This window comes from Anomaloglossus baeobatrachus, chromosome 2 (genome assembly GCF_048569485.1).
Source record: "Anomaloglossus baeobatrachus isolate aAnoBae1 chromosome 2, aAnoBae1.hap1, whole genome shotgun sequence".
In the NCBI taxonomy this organism is placed as follows: Eukaryota; Metazoa; Chordata; class Amphibia; order Anura; family Aromobatidae; genus Anomaloglossus; species Anomaloglossus baeobatrachus.
In genome coordinates, this window is record NC_134354.1 from 718,479,627 (window position 1) to 718,498,514 (window position 18,888).

Here is an 18,888-nt window from a genome sequence, read left to right on the forward strand (position 1 = left end):
GCGATTTCTCTCGCCCCATAGACTTGTATGGGTGCGAGTGAAACAGGATCGCATTATTCCCACAGCATGCTGCGATTGTTGTCTCGGTCCGATTAGGGCTGAGAAAACAATCAGTCATGGGAGCAGCCCTATAGAGTAATACTGGTCCAACTGGAAGGTGATTTTTTTATCGCATTCCACTCACTCCTTATTACTCGCCGTGTGTGATTACCCTAAAGTGTGTGCTCACAGTATATTGATCAGTGACTGTAGCCGCCCCATGCACCACCCAACAACTGAAAGACGGTGGCTAAAGGTAAGAAATAAGATCATTTTTTCTCAGAAGTTGCACTTTCTTTACAACAGCCTGGGAGTATTGTAATGCTTTATACCTGTGCGGCGGAGGCAGCATGCAGCTGAAAATGCTCAGACCCGGAGCTGCCCTTTTAACTGATATTGATTTGAATAGGAGGGGGTTGTGCAGTACCCGGCCACAGCCAGTATCAGAAGACGGAGCAACTCCTGAACTGAGCATTTCTAGCCTCAGGCTGCTGCTGCCGCCGGCACCGGTAACAGCTGATCAGCGGGAATGCCAAGTGTCAGACCCTGGCTGATCAGACATTGATGACTTATCCTAAGGATAGGCCCTCAATATTAAAGTAGTGGAAAGGCTCTTTAACCCTATATCTTAAGTTAAATAGTGTTAATCGAAGTGACAGGCTACCTTTAATTGGAATCTGTCAGGAGGATTTCATCCCCAAACTATATATATTCACATGTAGCTCTCACAAACACAAGTTCAGCAACAACAGACTTGGCCAGTCTGTTACTAAGAAATCATGTTTTGAATTGACATGCAAATAAGTCTGAAGAGCTATTTCTGATCTGAAGCCTTTGTCACTCCACCTCTATTTTCCACCCAACACAGCCGCTTCCTCCTCTTCGACAGTCTATTTGCTGTGCGAGTTCAAGCAAAAGCCGTCAGTCACAGAAGAGAGGGTGACACTGGTTGGGGAATAGAGCTGGAGTGACAGAGGCTTCAAATCTACAAATCGCTCTTCAGTCTCTTCTTAGTAACAGGAACAGACTGGTCTTGTAAAGATGTTGCTATACTTGTCTTTACAAAAGCTTTATGGGCAGATTAATAGCTTAGGGCAGATGTATCAAACTCGCTTGGTTATATGGGCCACACAGAAAAAAAATAATTTTAGGGGCTGCATACTTTTCAGGACAAAGTAACATTTTTATTGATACCATATTTTTTTTTCTATACACCTTTAGATCATGGTTTTTGAACATGTTTCACTTGTTTATTATAACATGTCCACTTTTTTTGTTTAAATCTAAAAAACAAAAATATTTTTGATGGTAAAAAAAATTCATGCTTTATTTTTATTTATTTATTTATTTACCTTGTATCCCCTTTTTGTAAGTAATATAACTTTACAATTCAAATCATATAGTAATTTTGGCCAACATCCTTTAGTAATGTCCCCCATCCTGTTCTCCTTCCTGTAGTAATGTGTCCATCTTGTAGTAATGTGCCAAATCCAAAAAATATCGTCGATGAAGCGCAGCCACATGTGAACTGCGCCCATCCCAGAATTAGGATAAAGTATAGACCGCTCCCAATAACAAAAAAAGAGGTTAGCATATGAGGGCGCACAAGACGCCCCCATCGCAACTCCTCTCTCTTGGAGATAGAAGCGGTCCTTAAATAAAAAGAAATTATGAGAAAGAATAAACTTTAATAAAAGCAGGAGCAGATCGATGAGCTGGCCATCCAATTCTGTAGTTCTCAGAAAAAAGTCAATAGCTTAAATACCATCATCGTGAGCTATAGATGTGTATAACGACTGAACGTCCGCAGTCACCATGACTACGTCAATTTCAAAGATGATACCCTCTAACCGGTTTAAAAACTCTGTTGAGTCCTGGATGTATCAGGGGAGATTGCTGACCAATGGCTTTAGATAGTAGTCCAGGAACCTACATGCAGTTTCACATAGACTATTGTTCCCGGACACTATAGGCCTCCCTGGTGGACAATCTATATTTTTGTGCACTTTTGGCAGAAAGTAAATGGTAGGAATGATTGGATGTTCGACTATTAAACCCTCAAAGATAGTCTTAGGTATAATGTTCCTCTCGAGGGCCAAAAAGAGTAAATCATACAGTTCACATTGATATTTCCTCATTGGGCTAAGGCTGGTTTCACACTACGTCTTTTTAACATCCGTCAAAAACGTTTTTTTAACGGAAGTACGGATCCTGTGCAAATCCGTTTTGATGTCAATGCATTTTCAATGGACTCGCGTCCACCTGCGTTTGCGTGCGTTTGCGTCCGTTAGACGCAGGATCCGTCCTTTTGCATTATTTTAACATGTTTCAAAAACGCAACATGTAGCGTTTTTGAGCTCCGTCCAAATACTGCAAATTGCTGGATCCTGACTATAACGCACGCAAACGCAGGTGAACGTTGCATGCTGATAGACAGGATCCTGCTTTTGGACTGAGCATGCCCAGAGAACCAGTCAGTCAGTGTCTGTCAGTCTCTCTCTCTCTCTCTCTCTCTCTCTCTCTCTCTCTCTCTCTCTCTCTCTCTCTCTCTCTCTCTCTCTCTCTCTCTTCCCCACCTGACAGCTGCGGACACTCGGAACCAAGGTAAATATCGCGTAACCACTTCTCTTAGTTACCCGATGTTTACGTTGGTTACGTGTGCAGGCAGCCCTGCTCCTAGCAGCTGCAGACACTCGTAACCAACATAAATATCGGGTATCCAAGGCCGATGTTTACCTTGGTTACCAGCGTCTGCAGCTGTCAGAAGCCTCCTCCCACTCTAGTTACCCTCACTCCCGATCACATGACTCCAATGCCCGCCCCTAAACATCCAGTGCAGGATCCTGCAAAATAACATATGCGTTTGCATACATTATTTGCTGTAAAAGCAGGATCCGTACATCCGCTAAAAAAACGTTTTCAGCGGATGTTAAAAAGACGTAGTGTGAAACCAGCCTAACCTCCAATTTTGTGTAAGAAATCGTGTCATTTAGGCTGCTTTCACACTACGTTTTTTTAACATCCGTCATGAACGTTTTTTTAACGCAAAAACGGATCCAGTGCAAATGCGTTTTCATTTCAATGTATTTGCAATGGACTTGCGTCAACATGCGTTCACCTGCGTTTGCGTGCGTTATAGTGAGGATCCAGCGACTTGCAGTTTTTTAACTTTTTTCAAAAACACTACTTGTAGCGTTTTTGAGCTGCGTCCAAATACTGCAAATCGCTGGATCCTGACTAAACAGCACGCAAACGTATGTGAACCCTGGCATGCTGATAGACAGGATCCTGCTTGCTCTACTGAGCATGCCCAGAAACCAGTCTCGCGTGATCAGTCCCTCTTTCTCCACTCTCCCCCGCCTGAGAGCGGAGGACGCTCGTAACTAAGGTAAACATCGGGTAACCGCGGTCTTAGTTACCCGATGTTTATCTTGGTTACGTGGGCATGGAGCAGGGAGCCCGGCTCCTAGCAGCTGCAGACGCTCGTAACCAATGTAAATATCAGAGCATGATTAAGACTCACGTCGAAACGCGTAGCTTTGTGGGGTCTGAATAACATCTATGATATGCCTTGCTGACCGCCTGTAAACCCCTATTTTATGGATTGAATTAATAAAGATGAATTTTTTTATATGAAAACTTGGACCACGCTGGAAATTTTTCTTCCTTGATTCCTCTATGGCAGCCTAGCCTTCCGTGCGCAGTCCTGGAGATACAGCGGACCACAGCAACTCGGTGAGCTGATTTTTCTCTCTTGTTTCTGAATGTAAATATCGGGTATCCAAGCAAGTTACTCGATGTTTACCTTGGTTACGAGCCTCCACAGCTGTCAGATGCCGGCTCCGAGTCTTTCACGTTCAGTTCCCCTCACTCCCGATCACATGACTCCAATGCCGGCCCATAAACTTAAAGTGACAGGATCCTGCAAAATAACACATGCGTTTGCATGCATTTTTCTTTGCAAAAACAGGATCCGCTTTTGCAGCAAAAAAACGTTCATGACGCATGCTAAAAAAACGTAGCGTGAAAGCAGCCTAAGTTGTCTAAATGCCTCTGCTTCATATTTTTCCTTAGACCAGAGGACCACATTTCCCCCCTTGTCAGCCTGCTTGATCACCATGTCATGCATATTTTTATTTCTCTCAGTGCTACCCGTTGTCTATGACTGAGATTATCATGTATACGCCTACGAGGTAAGCGTCAGAATTCCTGTGTCACTAATTTAGTAAACAGATCAATCACAGGACAGGTCGACAAGGGAGGAAATGCAGTAGATCTCTTTTTAATAAATTAAGGAAAGCCAGCTGTACCTACCTCTTCCTGTTCAGCCAATAGCGACTCCAATGTTCTCACTGCCTCAAGTTCATCCGCAGATAGATCAGAATGTAGACACATCTCCTTTTTCAAAAAATATTTCTTAAATAAGAGTTTCCGACCAAATAAATGTAAATACTTGATGGCAGTGAAAATATCGAAGTCAGCCACCGGTGAAAAGGAGAGTCGCAATTGTAGAACATCTATCTGATCATCAGTTAGACTTTTATCAGTAAGATTAATTACCTTGAGGGTATCCGTCTGATTAGATGGCTTTTTTACATCCTGGCGCTATTTTTCATGGTAAAATTCCTAGTTTCCATCCTATTCATGAAAAAAACGTGTCCCACACAACCTCCAACAGATAAACGGGGTTGGGATGAGCCCTCCCCATCCTGTAGTAATATGCCCCATTCTTGTCCCCATCCTGTAGTAATGTGCCCATTCTTGTCCCCATCCTGTAGTAATGTGACCATCCTTCTCCCCATCCTGTAGTAGTGTGCCCATCATTGTTCCCATCCTGTAGTAATGTGCCCATCCTTGTACCCATCCTGTAGTAGTGTGCCCATCCTTGTCCCCATCCTGTAGTAATGTGCCCATCATTGTCCCCATCCTGTAGTAATGTGCCCATCCTTGTCCCCATCCTGTAGTAATGTGCCCATCATTGTCCCCATCCTGTAGTAATGTGCCCAAAACATTCTTCTCACCTGTCCTCCAGTCCTTCAGCATCCTCTTCCCTGCTTCTTGAGGCCCGTAGGCACTTGGACCCGGTAATGGTTGCAGCCGGTGCAGGGGCTTCTGCCAGGCCTGGACAGACCATAGGGCAATTCTGGCAAATGCCAGATAGGCCGGTGCCTGTAGTGGGCTGCTGTATCTGTAGTCACCGCCGCGCTCCTCAGCAGTGTGTGCATGCCAGGCACACTAGCCGCAGCAGGACCAGGAGGTAGCACGCTATGCTGGCTCTGCTATGTGATAGTGTGCCCGGCATGCACACACTGTTGAGGAGCGCAGCGGTGCCGGTGACCGCAGCTTCCTCCTTCCCATGCAAAATGTATTTGCGTCTTTCAGACGTAAATACATTTGAACAGTGCGCCAGGACTGGGCCCCGCCCCCGACGTGCAGCAACGTGATGAGATCAGCACCTTGCTGACGTCATCACAGTGCTGCGGGCGCCACACTGAACGCAACAGGCAGCGGTTAACGCTCCATGGAGGAGCCGAAGATACAGGTTTAATTATTGGGGATGAGTGGGGAGGGGCTGAGGACACATAACGGGGAACATTTGTGAAGGAACAGAGCTTTGTGACAGGCAAAGGGGGAGTACTGTATTTAGACGGAGGGGGGAGGCAGGAGTGTGTAGTGATGGGGTAGTGTAATTTGTGTGTGTAGGGGCTGATGGGGGGTGTGTTGTATTATGTGTGGGGGGGAGGGGTAACGGAGCGTGCATTGTATTGTGTGTGTGAGGGTAATGTGGGTGCATTGTAGTGTATGTGTGTGTGTAGGGGGTGATGGGGGGTGCATTGTATTGTGTGTGTTTGAGGGTGGAGGGGTAATGGAGGGTGCATTGTAGTGTGTGTTTGTGTGTGTGTGTGTGTGTGTGTGTGTAGGGGTAATGGGGGTGCATTGTATTCTGTGGGTGTAATGGGGTGAATTGTATTGTGTGTGTGTGTGTATGTGTGGGTGGGGGGGTAATGGGGGTGCATTCTATTGTATTGTGTGGGTGTAATGGGGGTGCATTGTATTTTGTGTGTGTGTGTTTGTGAGGGGAGGGGTAATGGAGGGTATATTGTGTATGTGTGTGTGTGTGTGTGTGTGTGTGTGCGTAGAGGTAATGGGGGTGCATTGTATTGTATTGTGTGGGTGTAATGGGGGTGCATTGTATTGTGTGTGTGTGGGGGGGTGCACTGTATTGTATTGTGTGGGTATAATGGGGTGCATTGTATTGTGTTTGTGGGGGGAGGGTTAATGGAGGGTGCAGTGTATTGTGTGTGTGTGTGGGGGAGAATTACAAAAAAAGCAATTTAGGGAGAATATATAAATAAATAATAATAATATAATAAAGGGGCAATATGGGGGGATATTATGAAACCAGTGTGGGGGCATATTATAAAGAGAGCAGTGTGCAGGGGACATTATGGAGAAAAGCTGTGTATGGGACATTATGGAAAGAGGCAGTGTGGGGGTATATTAAGGAGAGAGGCAGTGTGGGAGGTATTTTGGATAAGGGCAGTGTGGGGGGATATTTTGTGAAGGAAGCACAGCAATTATTTATTCAGGGGCACAGCATGGGAGATATTTATATTTATGGGGCAGTATAATGATACTTTTATTTTTAAAGGTGCTGGGAACGATTCAGAAGATGTCACCTATAAAGGTACCTGGATGTAAATGATTATTTGTGATATTGCCTGCGTCTTATCAGTATTGTGGTTCCTGTATGGTCCGCAGTCTGATAACAACAACTCCCAGCATCTCCTTACCATTGTTAACCCCTTAATGACCGCCGATACGCCTTTTAACGGCGACAAATTAGGGTACTTCTTCCGATCCTCCGCTTTTTAACGGCGGTCGGAAAAAAGGGTCTAGCGCCCTCCAGAGTCAGAAAATTTCCGGGCTCTCAGCTGCCGGGGGTAGCTGAGACCCTGGAGATCATGATTCTGGCCGTTTTTTCCGGTCCCCGCTCACCTGATGACCGGTATACACCGTATACCAATTATCAGGTTACAGTAAATGACCACGCCGGTAAAAAATCATTTATCTCCCATCTGGCATAAACAAACATGTCAGATGGGAGATAAATCTCATCCCCCGGTCCTCTCCGGTTCCCCGGTGTCGCCTTCCTCCCGAAAATCCAACATGGCGCCGCACATACCGGTGCGCACAGTAGCGCGCCGGCCGCATTTCTCCCTTTCCTATGGTTTCTGTCGCATGTGCTATGACACATACGACAGAAACCTGCTCCCCAGGCCCTGCCAGGTCACCCCCTATTCCCACCCCGGTGTCCCCCGTACCTGTCGCAGCTCTGATCCCCCACGGCCCTCTCCTCCTTCACAGTGAACGCCGGTCACACTGCAGAGCGCGGCTGTCAGCTTCCTGTGTCTGACTCAGAGACGCTGGCTGCTGCTGCTCGGCAGTCTGCAGCTGTGACCCGGGGAGGGTGGGTGCAAATTCTTTGCACCCACTCTCCTCAAATGGAGGGTCTGCACTTCTAGAAAATGGGGGATACGTTTCCTGAACGTGCCCCCCATATTCTAGAAGGTCCAGAATCGCCGCGGGACTTTCACAATGGATTACAGCAGGGACCCGATTTTTTTTTTCTCTTCAATAAATTGGCCAAAGAGGGAATGTTTTTGGGGAGTGTTTTTTCAAATAAATTTTTTTTTTGTTGTCAATTTTTTTTTTATTACTGTCAATTAGTTATGTCTGGTATCAAATAGACGCCGTGACATAACTAATTGCTGGGTTTGATGCCAGGTGACATTACACATCTGGTATCAACCCCATTTATTACCCCGTTTGCCACCGCATCAGGGCAACGGGATGAGTTGGGGCGAAGCGCCAGGATTGGCGCATCTAATGGATGCGCAACTTTTGGGACGACTGCGGCCTGCTATTTTTAGGCTGGGAAGAGTCCAATAACCATGGCTCTTCCCACCCTGAGAATACCAGACCCCAGCTGTCAGCTTCACCTTGGCTGGTGAGCTAATTTGGGGGGACCCTATGTTTGTTTGTTTTTTTAATTATTTATAAATAATTAAAAAAAAAAAACAGCTTGGGGAGCCCTCCAAATTGATCACCAGCCAAGGTGAAGCTGTCAGCTGTGGATTGCAGGCTACAGCTGTCTGCTTTACCCTAGCTGGCTATCAAAAATAGGGGGACCCCACGTCATTTATTTTAATTATTTTTTTTCTTTTTGGCTAAATGCAAGGCTAGGCACCCTTTAGTGCAACATGAAAGGCACTAAAGGGCGCCAGCTTAGAATATGCAGGGGGTGGGACGTTATATATGTTTGACATCTATCCATTCATCCATTGTAGCATTTTAGGCTATGTGCCCACAATCAGGGTTTGCAGCGTTTTGGGCGCAGAGTGTTTTCCCTGCATCCATAACGCTGCGTTGTGCAGTAGAAGCACAGTGGAAGGATTTTTAGAAATCCCATGCCCACTAGGCTTCTTTTCTCCGCAGCATAAACCGACCTGTGGTGCAGCTTCCCGAGCCTCAGCATGTCAATTTATGCTGCGGAGATGAGTGTTCTCTGCAGGTAGAATAGAGCAAGTCCACAGCAGCCTGAACCCAAATCGTGGGCATGGGCAGCTGCGTTCTTCCGTGGACAACACTCACATCTCTGCAGGAAGGCTGACACTGGGTACTAGACGCCGTGTCGCTGGATCATGGCCACATAGCCTAACAGTGAGAAATTTGTTGCACAGCAACATTTTTGTGAAGTACCTGTGGATTCAAAATGCTTACTATACTCCTGAATAAAATCCTTGAGTGGTCCAGTTTCCAAAATGGAGTCACTTGTGGGGGGTTTCTAATGTATAGGTACCCAAGAGGCCCTGCTAATGTGACATGGTGCGCGCAATTTATTTCAACTTTTCCAAAATTCAAATGGTGCTCCCTCCATTCCAAGCCCTCCCATTAATCCAAACAGAGGTTTTTGGCCACATATGGGGTATCCCTGCGCTCACAAGAAATTGGATAACAACCTGTGGGGTCCACGTTTTGTTGTTGCCTCTTGAAAAAGTGAGGAATGTGATGCTAAAGAAACATTTTTGTGAAAAAAATGAAAATTTTCAATATGGCAACCTAAGCTTATCAAATTCTGTGAAGTATTCGTGGATTCAAAATGCTCAATATACACCTAGATAAAAGCCTTGAGGTGTCTTGTTTCCAGAATGGGGTCACTTGTGGGGGACCTCCACTGTTTAGGCACTTTAGGGGCTTTCCAAATGCGACATAGCGTCCACTAATTATTCCAGCCAAATGTTCAGTCAAATGGCACTTTTTCCCTTCCGAGCCCTGCTGTGCACCCAAACAGTTGATTTCCACCACACATAAGGTATCAGCATACTCAGGAGAAATTGCACAATAAATTTTATGCTCCTTTTTTTCCTTTTACTCTTGTTAAAAAAAGCTATGTGGTTGAAGTAACAATTTTGTGGTAAAAATGTATTTTTTTTATTTTCACAGCTCAACATTATAAACTTCTGTGAAGCACCTGGGGGTTCAGGGTACTCACCAAACATCTAGATAAATTCCTTGAGGGGTCTATTTTCCAGAATGGGGTCACTTGTGGGGGACCTCCACTGCTTAGGCACCTCAGGGGCTCTCCTAATGCAACATGGTGTCCACTATTGATTCCAGCCAATTTTGCAGTCAAATTGCACTCCTTCCCTTCCAAGACCTGCCGTGTGCCCAAACAGTTGATTTCCACCACATATAAGATATCACCAAACTCAGGAGAAATTGCACAATAAATTTCATGGTGATTTTTTTTCCTTTTACCCTTGTGAAAAAAAGCTACCTGGTTGAAGTAACAATTTTGTGGTAAAATTTTATTTTTTTATTTTCATGGCTCAACGTTATAAACTTCTGTGAAGCACCTGGGGGTTCAGGGTACTCACCAAACATCTAGAGAAATTCCTTGAGAGTCCTAGTTTCCAATATGGGGTCACTTGTGGTGTTTTTTTGCTGTTCACGTACCTTAGGGGTCCTCCAAATGCGACATGGTGCCCACAATCTTTTTCAGCCAAATTTCCTTTCCAAAATTCAAATATTGCTCCTTTCGTTCCAAGCCCTCCCATTTTTCCATACAAAGGTTTCAGACCACATTTGAGGTATCACCGCGCTCATAAAAAAGTGGGTAGCAAACATTTGGGTCAAATTTTTGGAATTACCTCTTGAAAAAGTGAGAGATTTGATGCTAAAGCAAAATGTTTGAGAAAAAAATGACAATTTTCAATATGACAACTTAACGTTATCAAAATCTGTGAAGTACCTGTGGGTCCAAAATGCTCAGTATACCCCTCGATAGAAGCCTTAAGGGGTCTAGTTTCCAAAATAAGGTCACTTGAGGGGGGTTCCTGCTGTTTAGGTACCTTAGGGGATCTGTAAATGCAACATGGTGCCTGCAATCTGTTTCAGCCAACTTTGCTTTCCAAAATTCAAATATTGCTCCTTTCGTTCCAAGCCCTCCCATATGCCCAAACAAAGGTTTCTGACCACATGTGGGGTACCGGCGCGCTCATAAAAAAGTGGGTAACAAAGTGTGAGGTCCAATTTTTGGTGTTACCTCTTGAAAAAGTAAGAAAATTAGTGCTAAAGCAACATTTTTAGGTAAAATGTTTAATTTTTATTTTTTTTCATTTTTTCATTCACATTACTTTAGTTCCTGTGAAGCACCTGAAGGGTTAATAAACTTCCTGAATGTGATTTTGAGTACCTTGAGGGGTGCAGGTTTTAGAATGGTGTCACTTTTGGGTATTTTCTGTCACCTAGGCCTCTCAAAGTCACTTCAAATGGGATGTGGTCCCTAAAAAAATGGTTTTGTAAATTTTGTTGAAAAAATGGGAAATTGCTGATGAAATTTGAACCCTTCTAACTTCCTAACCCCAAAAAAATTTTTGTTTCAAAAATTGTGCTGATCTAAAGTAAACAAGTGGGAAATGTTATTTATTAACTATTTTGTGTGACATAACTCTCTGGTTTATGGGCATAAAAATTAAAAGTTTGAAAATTGCAAAATTTTTAATTTTTTTGTCAAATTTCAGATTTTTTCACAAATAAAATAAAAAAATATCATCCTAAATTTACCTCTAACATGAAGCCCAATATGTCACGAAAAAACAATCTCAGAATGCTGTACTGGCACTATCAGGCACAGTGTGTACATACCATCAGGGGGCAGCTCGGGTGTTTAGGCTGTGAAATACAACTTTATAAAGTTTGAAATTTCGTGCACTTTTTGATTGACGTGTGCACCTCTGCAGATAATGTCCGGGCGGGTTATGCAGGAGTTCCCCGCCCCCCCACCAGCCTGTTCCTCCCTCTCTCCTGATGTCCGGGTGGGTTATGCACGTGTTCCCCGCCCCCCCGCGCCGCCTGTTCCTCCCTCCCTCCCTCTGGCTGTATGTAAATATCTAATCTTCAGAAACATGGCGCCGGAGTGGGCCTCTGCGCATAGCGCTTATATCCGGCGCCATGTTTCTGAAGCCCCCGCATTACACAACTGGCTGCTGCTGTCAGCACTTTATCTGAAATTCAGATGAACGTTTTGCCGACACTGCACACAATCAAGCTCTCTTTGTACAGCTATTCCAATGACAGCTGCTGGCCAATCAGAGGTAAGCAGCTGACATCATATGCTGCGTGTTTCAGACCCTTGGCTTTCATCCTTCTAGAGAACCTGTTATGGGATTGATGGTGACCAAACTATGGGCAGCATGTAGCCGACACTGGCTCCATTGTTAGTACATTTTACTTTGAAAGGCCAAAGCATAAAACATGCCAATAACGGTGCCAGTGTCCAATGCATGCTGCCCATGGTTGTGCTTCATCACGAATGTTAAATAACCAAAAACATGGAAATTAGGGTCATAAAGACAAGCTAACATAACCTACCCTTTAAAAATGTTATATACTTTATTAATCCGAATTTTAAAATAGACACAATAAATTCAACATATCCAGAAATTGTGGGTGCACAGGATAGAGGAGGAAATGTTTGATATCAGCCTACAATATAACCTCCCTCCAACTGGTTGGCACACTAGGAATGCGATAAGGCGCCCACACTCTCCGTCGACTGTCCCTTATCTCCCCTAGCTCACCCTATGAGATACAGTGAGAAAAAGTGCCCGTGCCTAATAAAGTGCAAAATGTGCTAAGTAATAAGACAGACAAATCAGGGAAGTCATGAAATAATGATACTTAACGTTCCGATGATTAGCATAAGAACCCCTGCCTCGCCGCGTTTCCCCTGTGGTTCATCAGGAGGCCGATCACAACATATGTCATTCAGATGCCATGATGGTCAGATGTCAAGGGCGTCTGTGAGAACAGGAACAATCCCAGTGAAAGTAGAAAAGTTTGTCTAATGTTCTGTGCTACTGAGAGCTAATCAGAAAAAAGACTGACTGGAACACCTATATGTGTGAATTAGGTGCTAGCTTAAAAATACATGACTATAATAAGCTGCACGCTAACCACTATAAAAATATAAACATAAAGAATGGTAAAGCATTACTGCTATAAGGATACTAGGAACAATGAAAAATACATTTAGCTATCTGGAAAAAATGAAATACATGAAAAATGGTATTGCAAAACTGCTATGAATATATGGAAGTAGTAGAGATGTTTAGCAAATGTATTGATCAATGCCAATGTTTTTGATCTCTATTCATGATCCTGTATAGCCAGGAGCCTGTCTGCCCATACTTACAGATTTTTAATAGCACACAAAGGCATTAAGGTTAGGTTCCCGAAAAATTAGAGATTACCTTGTCGCTGGTTTTCGGGCTCATGTGCATTGATCAATACATTTGCTAAACATCTCTACTACTTCCAAATATTCATAGCAGTTTTGCAATACCATTTTTCATGTATTTCATTTTTTCAGATAGCTAAATGTATTTTTCATTGGTCATAGCATCCCTATAGCAGTAATGCTTTACCATTCTTCATGTTTATATTTTTATAGTGGTTAGTGTGCAGCTTATTATCCTTATTACTGTGCTACTGAGATGTACAAGAAGTTGTGTACCCGTTATCTCATGTAGATAGGTGTCATCAAAGGACTGTTGAGTACAGCTACGTTGTTATTAACTGGTGGTCTCCTTTCCTGAATAAGTCGACACATGGTCCTGTTCAGCTGAAGCCAATGGCACCATGCGGCTGCACGGGTGTACTGTCCTCACAAGACAAGTCCACACACCCAGCGAGGACCTCATCTTTCATGTAGTGTGCTGGAGCCTAATGGGTACTTTGCACGTTGCGACATCGCTACTGCGATATCTTCGGGGTCAAATCGAAAGTGACGCACATCCTGCGCCAGTAACGATGTTGCAACGTGTATAGCCTAGATGCGCCGATAAACGATCGCAAAAGCGTCGTAAATCGGCGATCTGTGTAACGTCGGTCATTTCCATAATGTCAGTACGATGTTGTTCTTCGTTCCTGCGGCAGCACACATCGCTGTGTATGAAGCCGCAGGAGCGAGGAACATCTCCTTACCTGCGTCCCGCCTGCAATGAGGAAGGAAGGAGGTGGGCGGGATGTTTATGTCCCGCTCATCTCCGCCCGTCCGCTTCTATTGGCTGCCTGCCGTGTGACGTCGCTATGACGCCGCACGACCCGCTCCCTTAGGAAGGAGGCGGGTCGCCGGCCAGAGCGACGTCGCACAGCAGGTAAGTGCGTGTGACGCTGCCGTAGCGATAATGTTCGCTACGGCAGCTATCACAAGATATCGCATGTGCGACGGGGGCGGGGACTATCGCGCTTGGCATCGCTAGCATCAGCTAGCGATATCGCAGTGTGCAAAGTACCCCTTAGGCTAGTTTCACACATCTGGCTTTTCACCGGATTCCCGGATTCGGCGGACTCCAGTACAGTGTGATAAAGTACAATGGCAGCGCGACAACTTCCGGGTCACATGCTCCGGTTACATGACAGCATGTGACCGGAGCTTGTCTCGCTGCCATTGTACACTATACACTGTACTGGAGTCTGCCGAATCTGAGAATCCGGCGAAAAGCCAGATGTGTGAAACTAGCCTAAGAGAACTCCTAGCTCACAACAACTCCCCGCACCACTCTACATTAGCCTGACACAACAGTGTAGTTTGCTCATTCCCAAAAGATAGAATTTATAGGAAAGCCCCAATGGGGTCATGAACCAGGACACAATCGTGATCCTAACCTGATTCTTTGGAATCATTTTTGTTTGTCTTTTCACAAGGTCAAATTTATTTGCTGCAGTAGCAGATTTCAATGTTGCCACTAGATGTCACTGTTACACTTGCTGACACAGGTAATATCTGTTTCGGAGAAAAGACCAAAACAGCTACACTCATCAACCATAACATTAGAGAGGTGATCCGAAGGCTAAAGTAATTTTCATCTAAATCCCAATCTATTTAGTGCTGTAATCTAATCTAATTTCCAATATACTGCACGATGCTGAAGTTGGTTTCTTATTCGTCCAGTTTCTTATTCGGGGCTGAAGTTGGTTTCTTATTCGTCAGTTTCTTATTCGGCAATTTAGTTTTTTCAGTTTTTTATGCATTTAACAACAAAAATAACACATCACAATAATAAAATACAATGCACTCATGTGCCCTAATATAAATACACTCAAAATCAGGTGCAAAAATTATAAAACTGGCAAAAAAATGGGCATCAAAGTGGGCACCAAAGTATGTTAGTGAAAGGGTTAAATGGCTTTGGGCCACTGATCTAACACCAGAATTGCATATCTAGTGATGCCTCTAATCAAACTGAAGTGACTCCAGCCTGGCCCAAAGGGGTTCTGGGCATCAGAACTGGCATCAAAGTGGGCACACAGCCAATTTTCACAGATTTGAATAAGTAACTGGTGTTTTTGAGGTGTTAAATGGCTTTGGGCCACTGATCTCACACCACATTTACATACCTAGTGATGCCACACATCAAATTCAGATCACTCCAGCCTGGCCCAAACAGGTTATGGGCATCAGAACTGGCATCAAAGTGGGCACACAGCCAATTTTCACAGATTTGAATAAGTAACTGGTGTTTTTGAGGGGTTAAATGGCTTTGGGCCACTGATCTCACACTACATTTACATACCTAGTGATGCCACACATCAAATTCAGATCACTCCAACCTGACCCAAACAGGTTCTGGGCATCAGAACTGGCATCAAAATGGGCAAAACCCCAGTTTTACAGATTTGAATAAGTAACTGGTGTTTTTGAGGGGTTAAATGGTTTTGGGCCACTGACCTCACACCACATTTACATACCTAGTGATGCCACACATCAAATACAGATCACTCCAGCCTGGCCCAAAAGGGTTCTGGGCATCAGAACTATCATCAAAGTGGGCACACAGCCAATTTTCACAGATTTGAATAAGTAACTGGTGTTTTTGAGGGATTAAATGGCTTTGGGCCACTGATCTAACAAAACATTTACATACCTAGTGATGCCACAAATCAAATTCAGATCACTCCAGCCTGGCCCAAACAGGTTCTTGGCATCAGAACTGGCATCAAAGTGGGCACACAGCCAATTTTCACAGATTTGAATAAGTAACTGGTGTTTTTGAGCGGTTAAATGGCTTTGGGCCACTGATCTCACACCACATTTACATACCTAGTGATGCCACACATCAAATTCAGATCACTCCAGCCTGGCCCAAAAAGGTTCTGGGCATCAGAACTGGCATCAAAGTGGGCAAAACCCCAATTTTTACAGATTTGAATAAGTAACTGGTGTTTTTGAGGAATTAAATGGCTTTGGGCCACTGATCTCACACCACATTTACATACCTACTGATGCCACACATCAAATTCAGATAACTCCAGCCTGGCGCAAACAGGCTGGAGTGATCTGAATTTGATGTGTGGCATCACTAGGTATGTATATGTGGTGTGAGATCAGTGGCCCAAAGCCATTTAACCCCTCAAAAACACCAGTTACTTATTCAAATCTGTGAAAATTGGCTGTGTGCCCACTTTGATGCCAGTTCTGATGCCCAGAACCTGTTTGGGCCAGGCTGGAGTGATCTGAATTTGATTTGTGGCATCACTAGGTATGTAAATGTTTTGTGAGATCAGTGGCCCAAAGCCATTTAACCCCTCAAAAACACCAGTTACTTATTCAAATCTGTGAAAATTGGCTGTGTGCCCACTTTGATGCCAGTTCTGATGCCCAGAACCCCTTTGGGCCAGGCTGGAGTCACTTCAGTTTGATTAGAGGCATCACTAGATATGCAATTCTGGTGTTAGATCAGTGGCCCAAAGCCATTTAACCCTTTCACTAACATACTTTGGTGCCCACTTTGATGCCTATTTTTTTGCCAGTTGTATAATTTGTGCAGCTGATTTTGAGTGTATTTATATTACGGCACATCAGTGCATTGTATTTTATTATTGTCATGTGTTATTTTTGTTGTTAAATGCATAAAAACTGAAAAAACTAAATTGCCGAATAAGAAACTGATGAATAAGAAACCAACTTCAGCCCCGAATAAGAAACTGGACGAATGAGAAACCAACTTCAGCATCGTATATACTGCATTAAATATTCCATATCCTTTCCTAACTGCCCTATCTAACTGCTATTGTATTTGTGTTTGAGAATCCCAGTGCATACTGGGATACTCAGAAAAAGTGTAATCAGGGGCTAGAGGATGGGGTCACTGAAGCAGCCTCTGCCCCCTCCTCCCAGGCATCTTCGGTGACACATGTTTCAGGACCTTGGCCTGGCTAGTCAATGTGCCATGAGCACAATGACCGTGCTCTCTCTGTTTTCAGTAATTACAAGCCAGCAACAGAACAGAGTAGAGAGCATTGTCAGTGTGCACTGGCAGAATACCCGGGCATGCATAGACCCCCTCAAGTGATGTCATAACCTTACAATGTGTCTGATGCCTACGATCTGAGCTGACAACAGAGAGTGTGCTGTCATGCTCCTCACACATTGCGCTGGGACTAGACCAGCCCCTGAAATTAAGGTCACTGATGACACTTCATTTCAGGGAGGGGGCAGAGGCTGTGGCAGTGACTGCAGCCTCTCCCCCCTGATGACGTTTCATTTGAGTAACCCAGAATGCACTGGGATTCTCAAACCAAGTGTCATCAGAGAGTAAGCGGTAAGAAAAAAAAAGAATAGAATAGCAGTTTGAGCAAAAACCCTAATACATGCCCTTATTATCTCCCGTCTGGATTATTGCAACCTCCTGCTCTGTGTCCTCCCTTCTAACAGTCTCGCACCCCTACAATCTATTCTAAACTATGCTGCCCGGCTAATCCACCTGTCCCCCGACACCCGCTACTCCCCGACCTCTCCTCTCTGCTAATCCCTTCACTGGCTTCCCATTGCCCAATGACTCCAGTTCAAAACACTAACCATGACATACAAAACCATCCACAACCTGTCTCCTCCCTACATCTGTGACCTAGTCTCCCCCCGGTACTTACCTACACGTAACCTCCGATCCTCACAAGATCTCCTTCTCTACTCCCCTCTCATCTCCTCTTCCCACCATCGCATCCAAGATTTCGCCCGTGCCACCCCCATACTCTGGAATGCTTTGCCTCAACACATCAGACTTTCGCCTCCCTTGCCAAGCTTCAAAAGGAACTTGAAGACCCACCTCTTCCGACAAGCCTACAACCTGCCGTAACCCTCAGGCGGGCTTTGCACGTTGCGACATCGCAAGCCGATGCTGCGATGTCGCACGCGATAGTCCCCGCCCCCGTCGCATGTACGATATCGTGTGATAGCTAGCGTAGCGAAAATTATCGCTACGCCAGCTTCACACGCACTCACCCGCCCTGCGACCGTCGCTCTGGCCGTCGCCCCGCCTCCTTCCTAAGGGGGCGGGTCGTGCGGCGTCATAGCAACGTCACACGGCAGGCGACCAATAGCGGCGGAGGGGCGGAGATGAGCAGGATGTAAACATCCTGCCCACCTCCTTCCTTCCGCATATCCTACGGAAGCCGCGGTGACGCCGGTAGGAGAGGTTCCTCGCTCCTGCGGCTTCACACACAGCGATGTGTGCTGCCGCAGGAACGAGGAACCACATCGGACCGTCGCGTCAGCGTAATTATGGATTACGCCGACGCTGCAGCGATGATACGATTACGACGATTTTGCGCTCGTAAATCGTATCATCTAGGCTTTACACACTACGATGTCGCATGCGATGCCGGATGTGCGTCACTTTCAATTTGACCCCACCGACATCGCACCTGCGATGTCGTAGTGTGCAAAGCCGCCCTTAGTCTGATACAGCGCCGCACAATCAGCTCTACCCTCACCTACTGTATCCTCACCTATCCCTTGTAGACTGTGAGCCCTCGCGGGCAGGGACCTCTCTCCTCCTATACCAGTCTGTGCCTTGTACTGTTTATGATTATTGTACTTGTCCCTATTATGTATACCCCTTTCACATGTAAAGCGCCATGGAATTGATGGCGCTATAATAATAAATAATAATAATAATAGTGTAATAAAAGAATGTTAGGGAATTTTTAATGCAAGCATATTGGAAAATAGTTTAGATTATGACACTAAATAGATAGGGATTTAGATGAAAATTACTTTGTCATTTAGACGAACCCTTAAAGGAGGTTCTCCTAAGGGGGGCTTTGCACGGTGCGACATCGCAAGCCGATGCTGCGATGTCGAGCGCGATAGTACCCTACATTTTTTCCAGGAGTAAGCATGGTAGATACAATCTTGCCTTTCTATCATTTGGGGTTTCATGATGAAGATGAAATGTGGCTGGGTCTTTCAGTATGATAATGATCCCAAGCACACCGCCA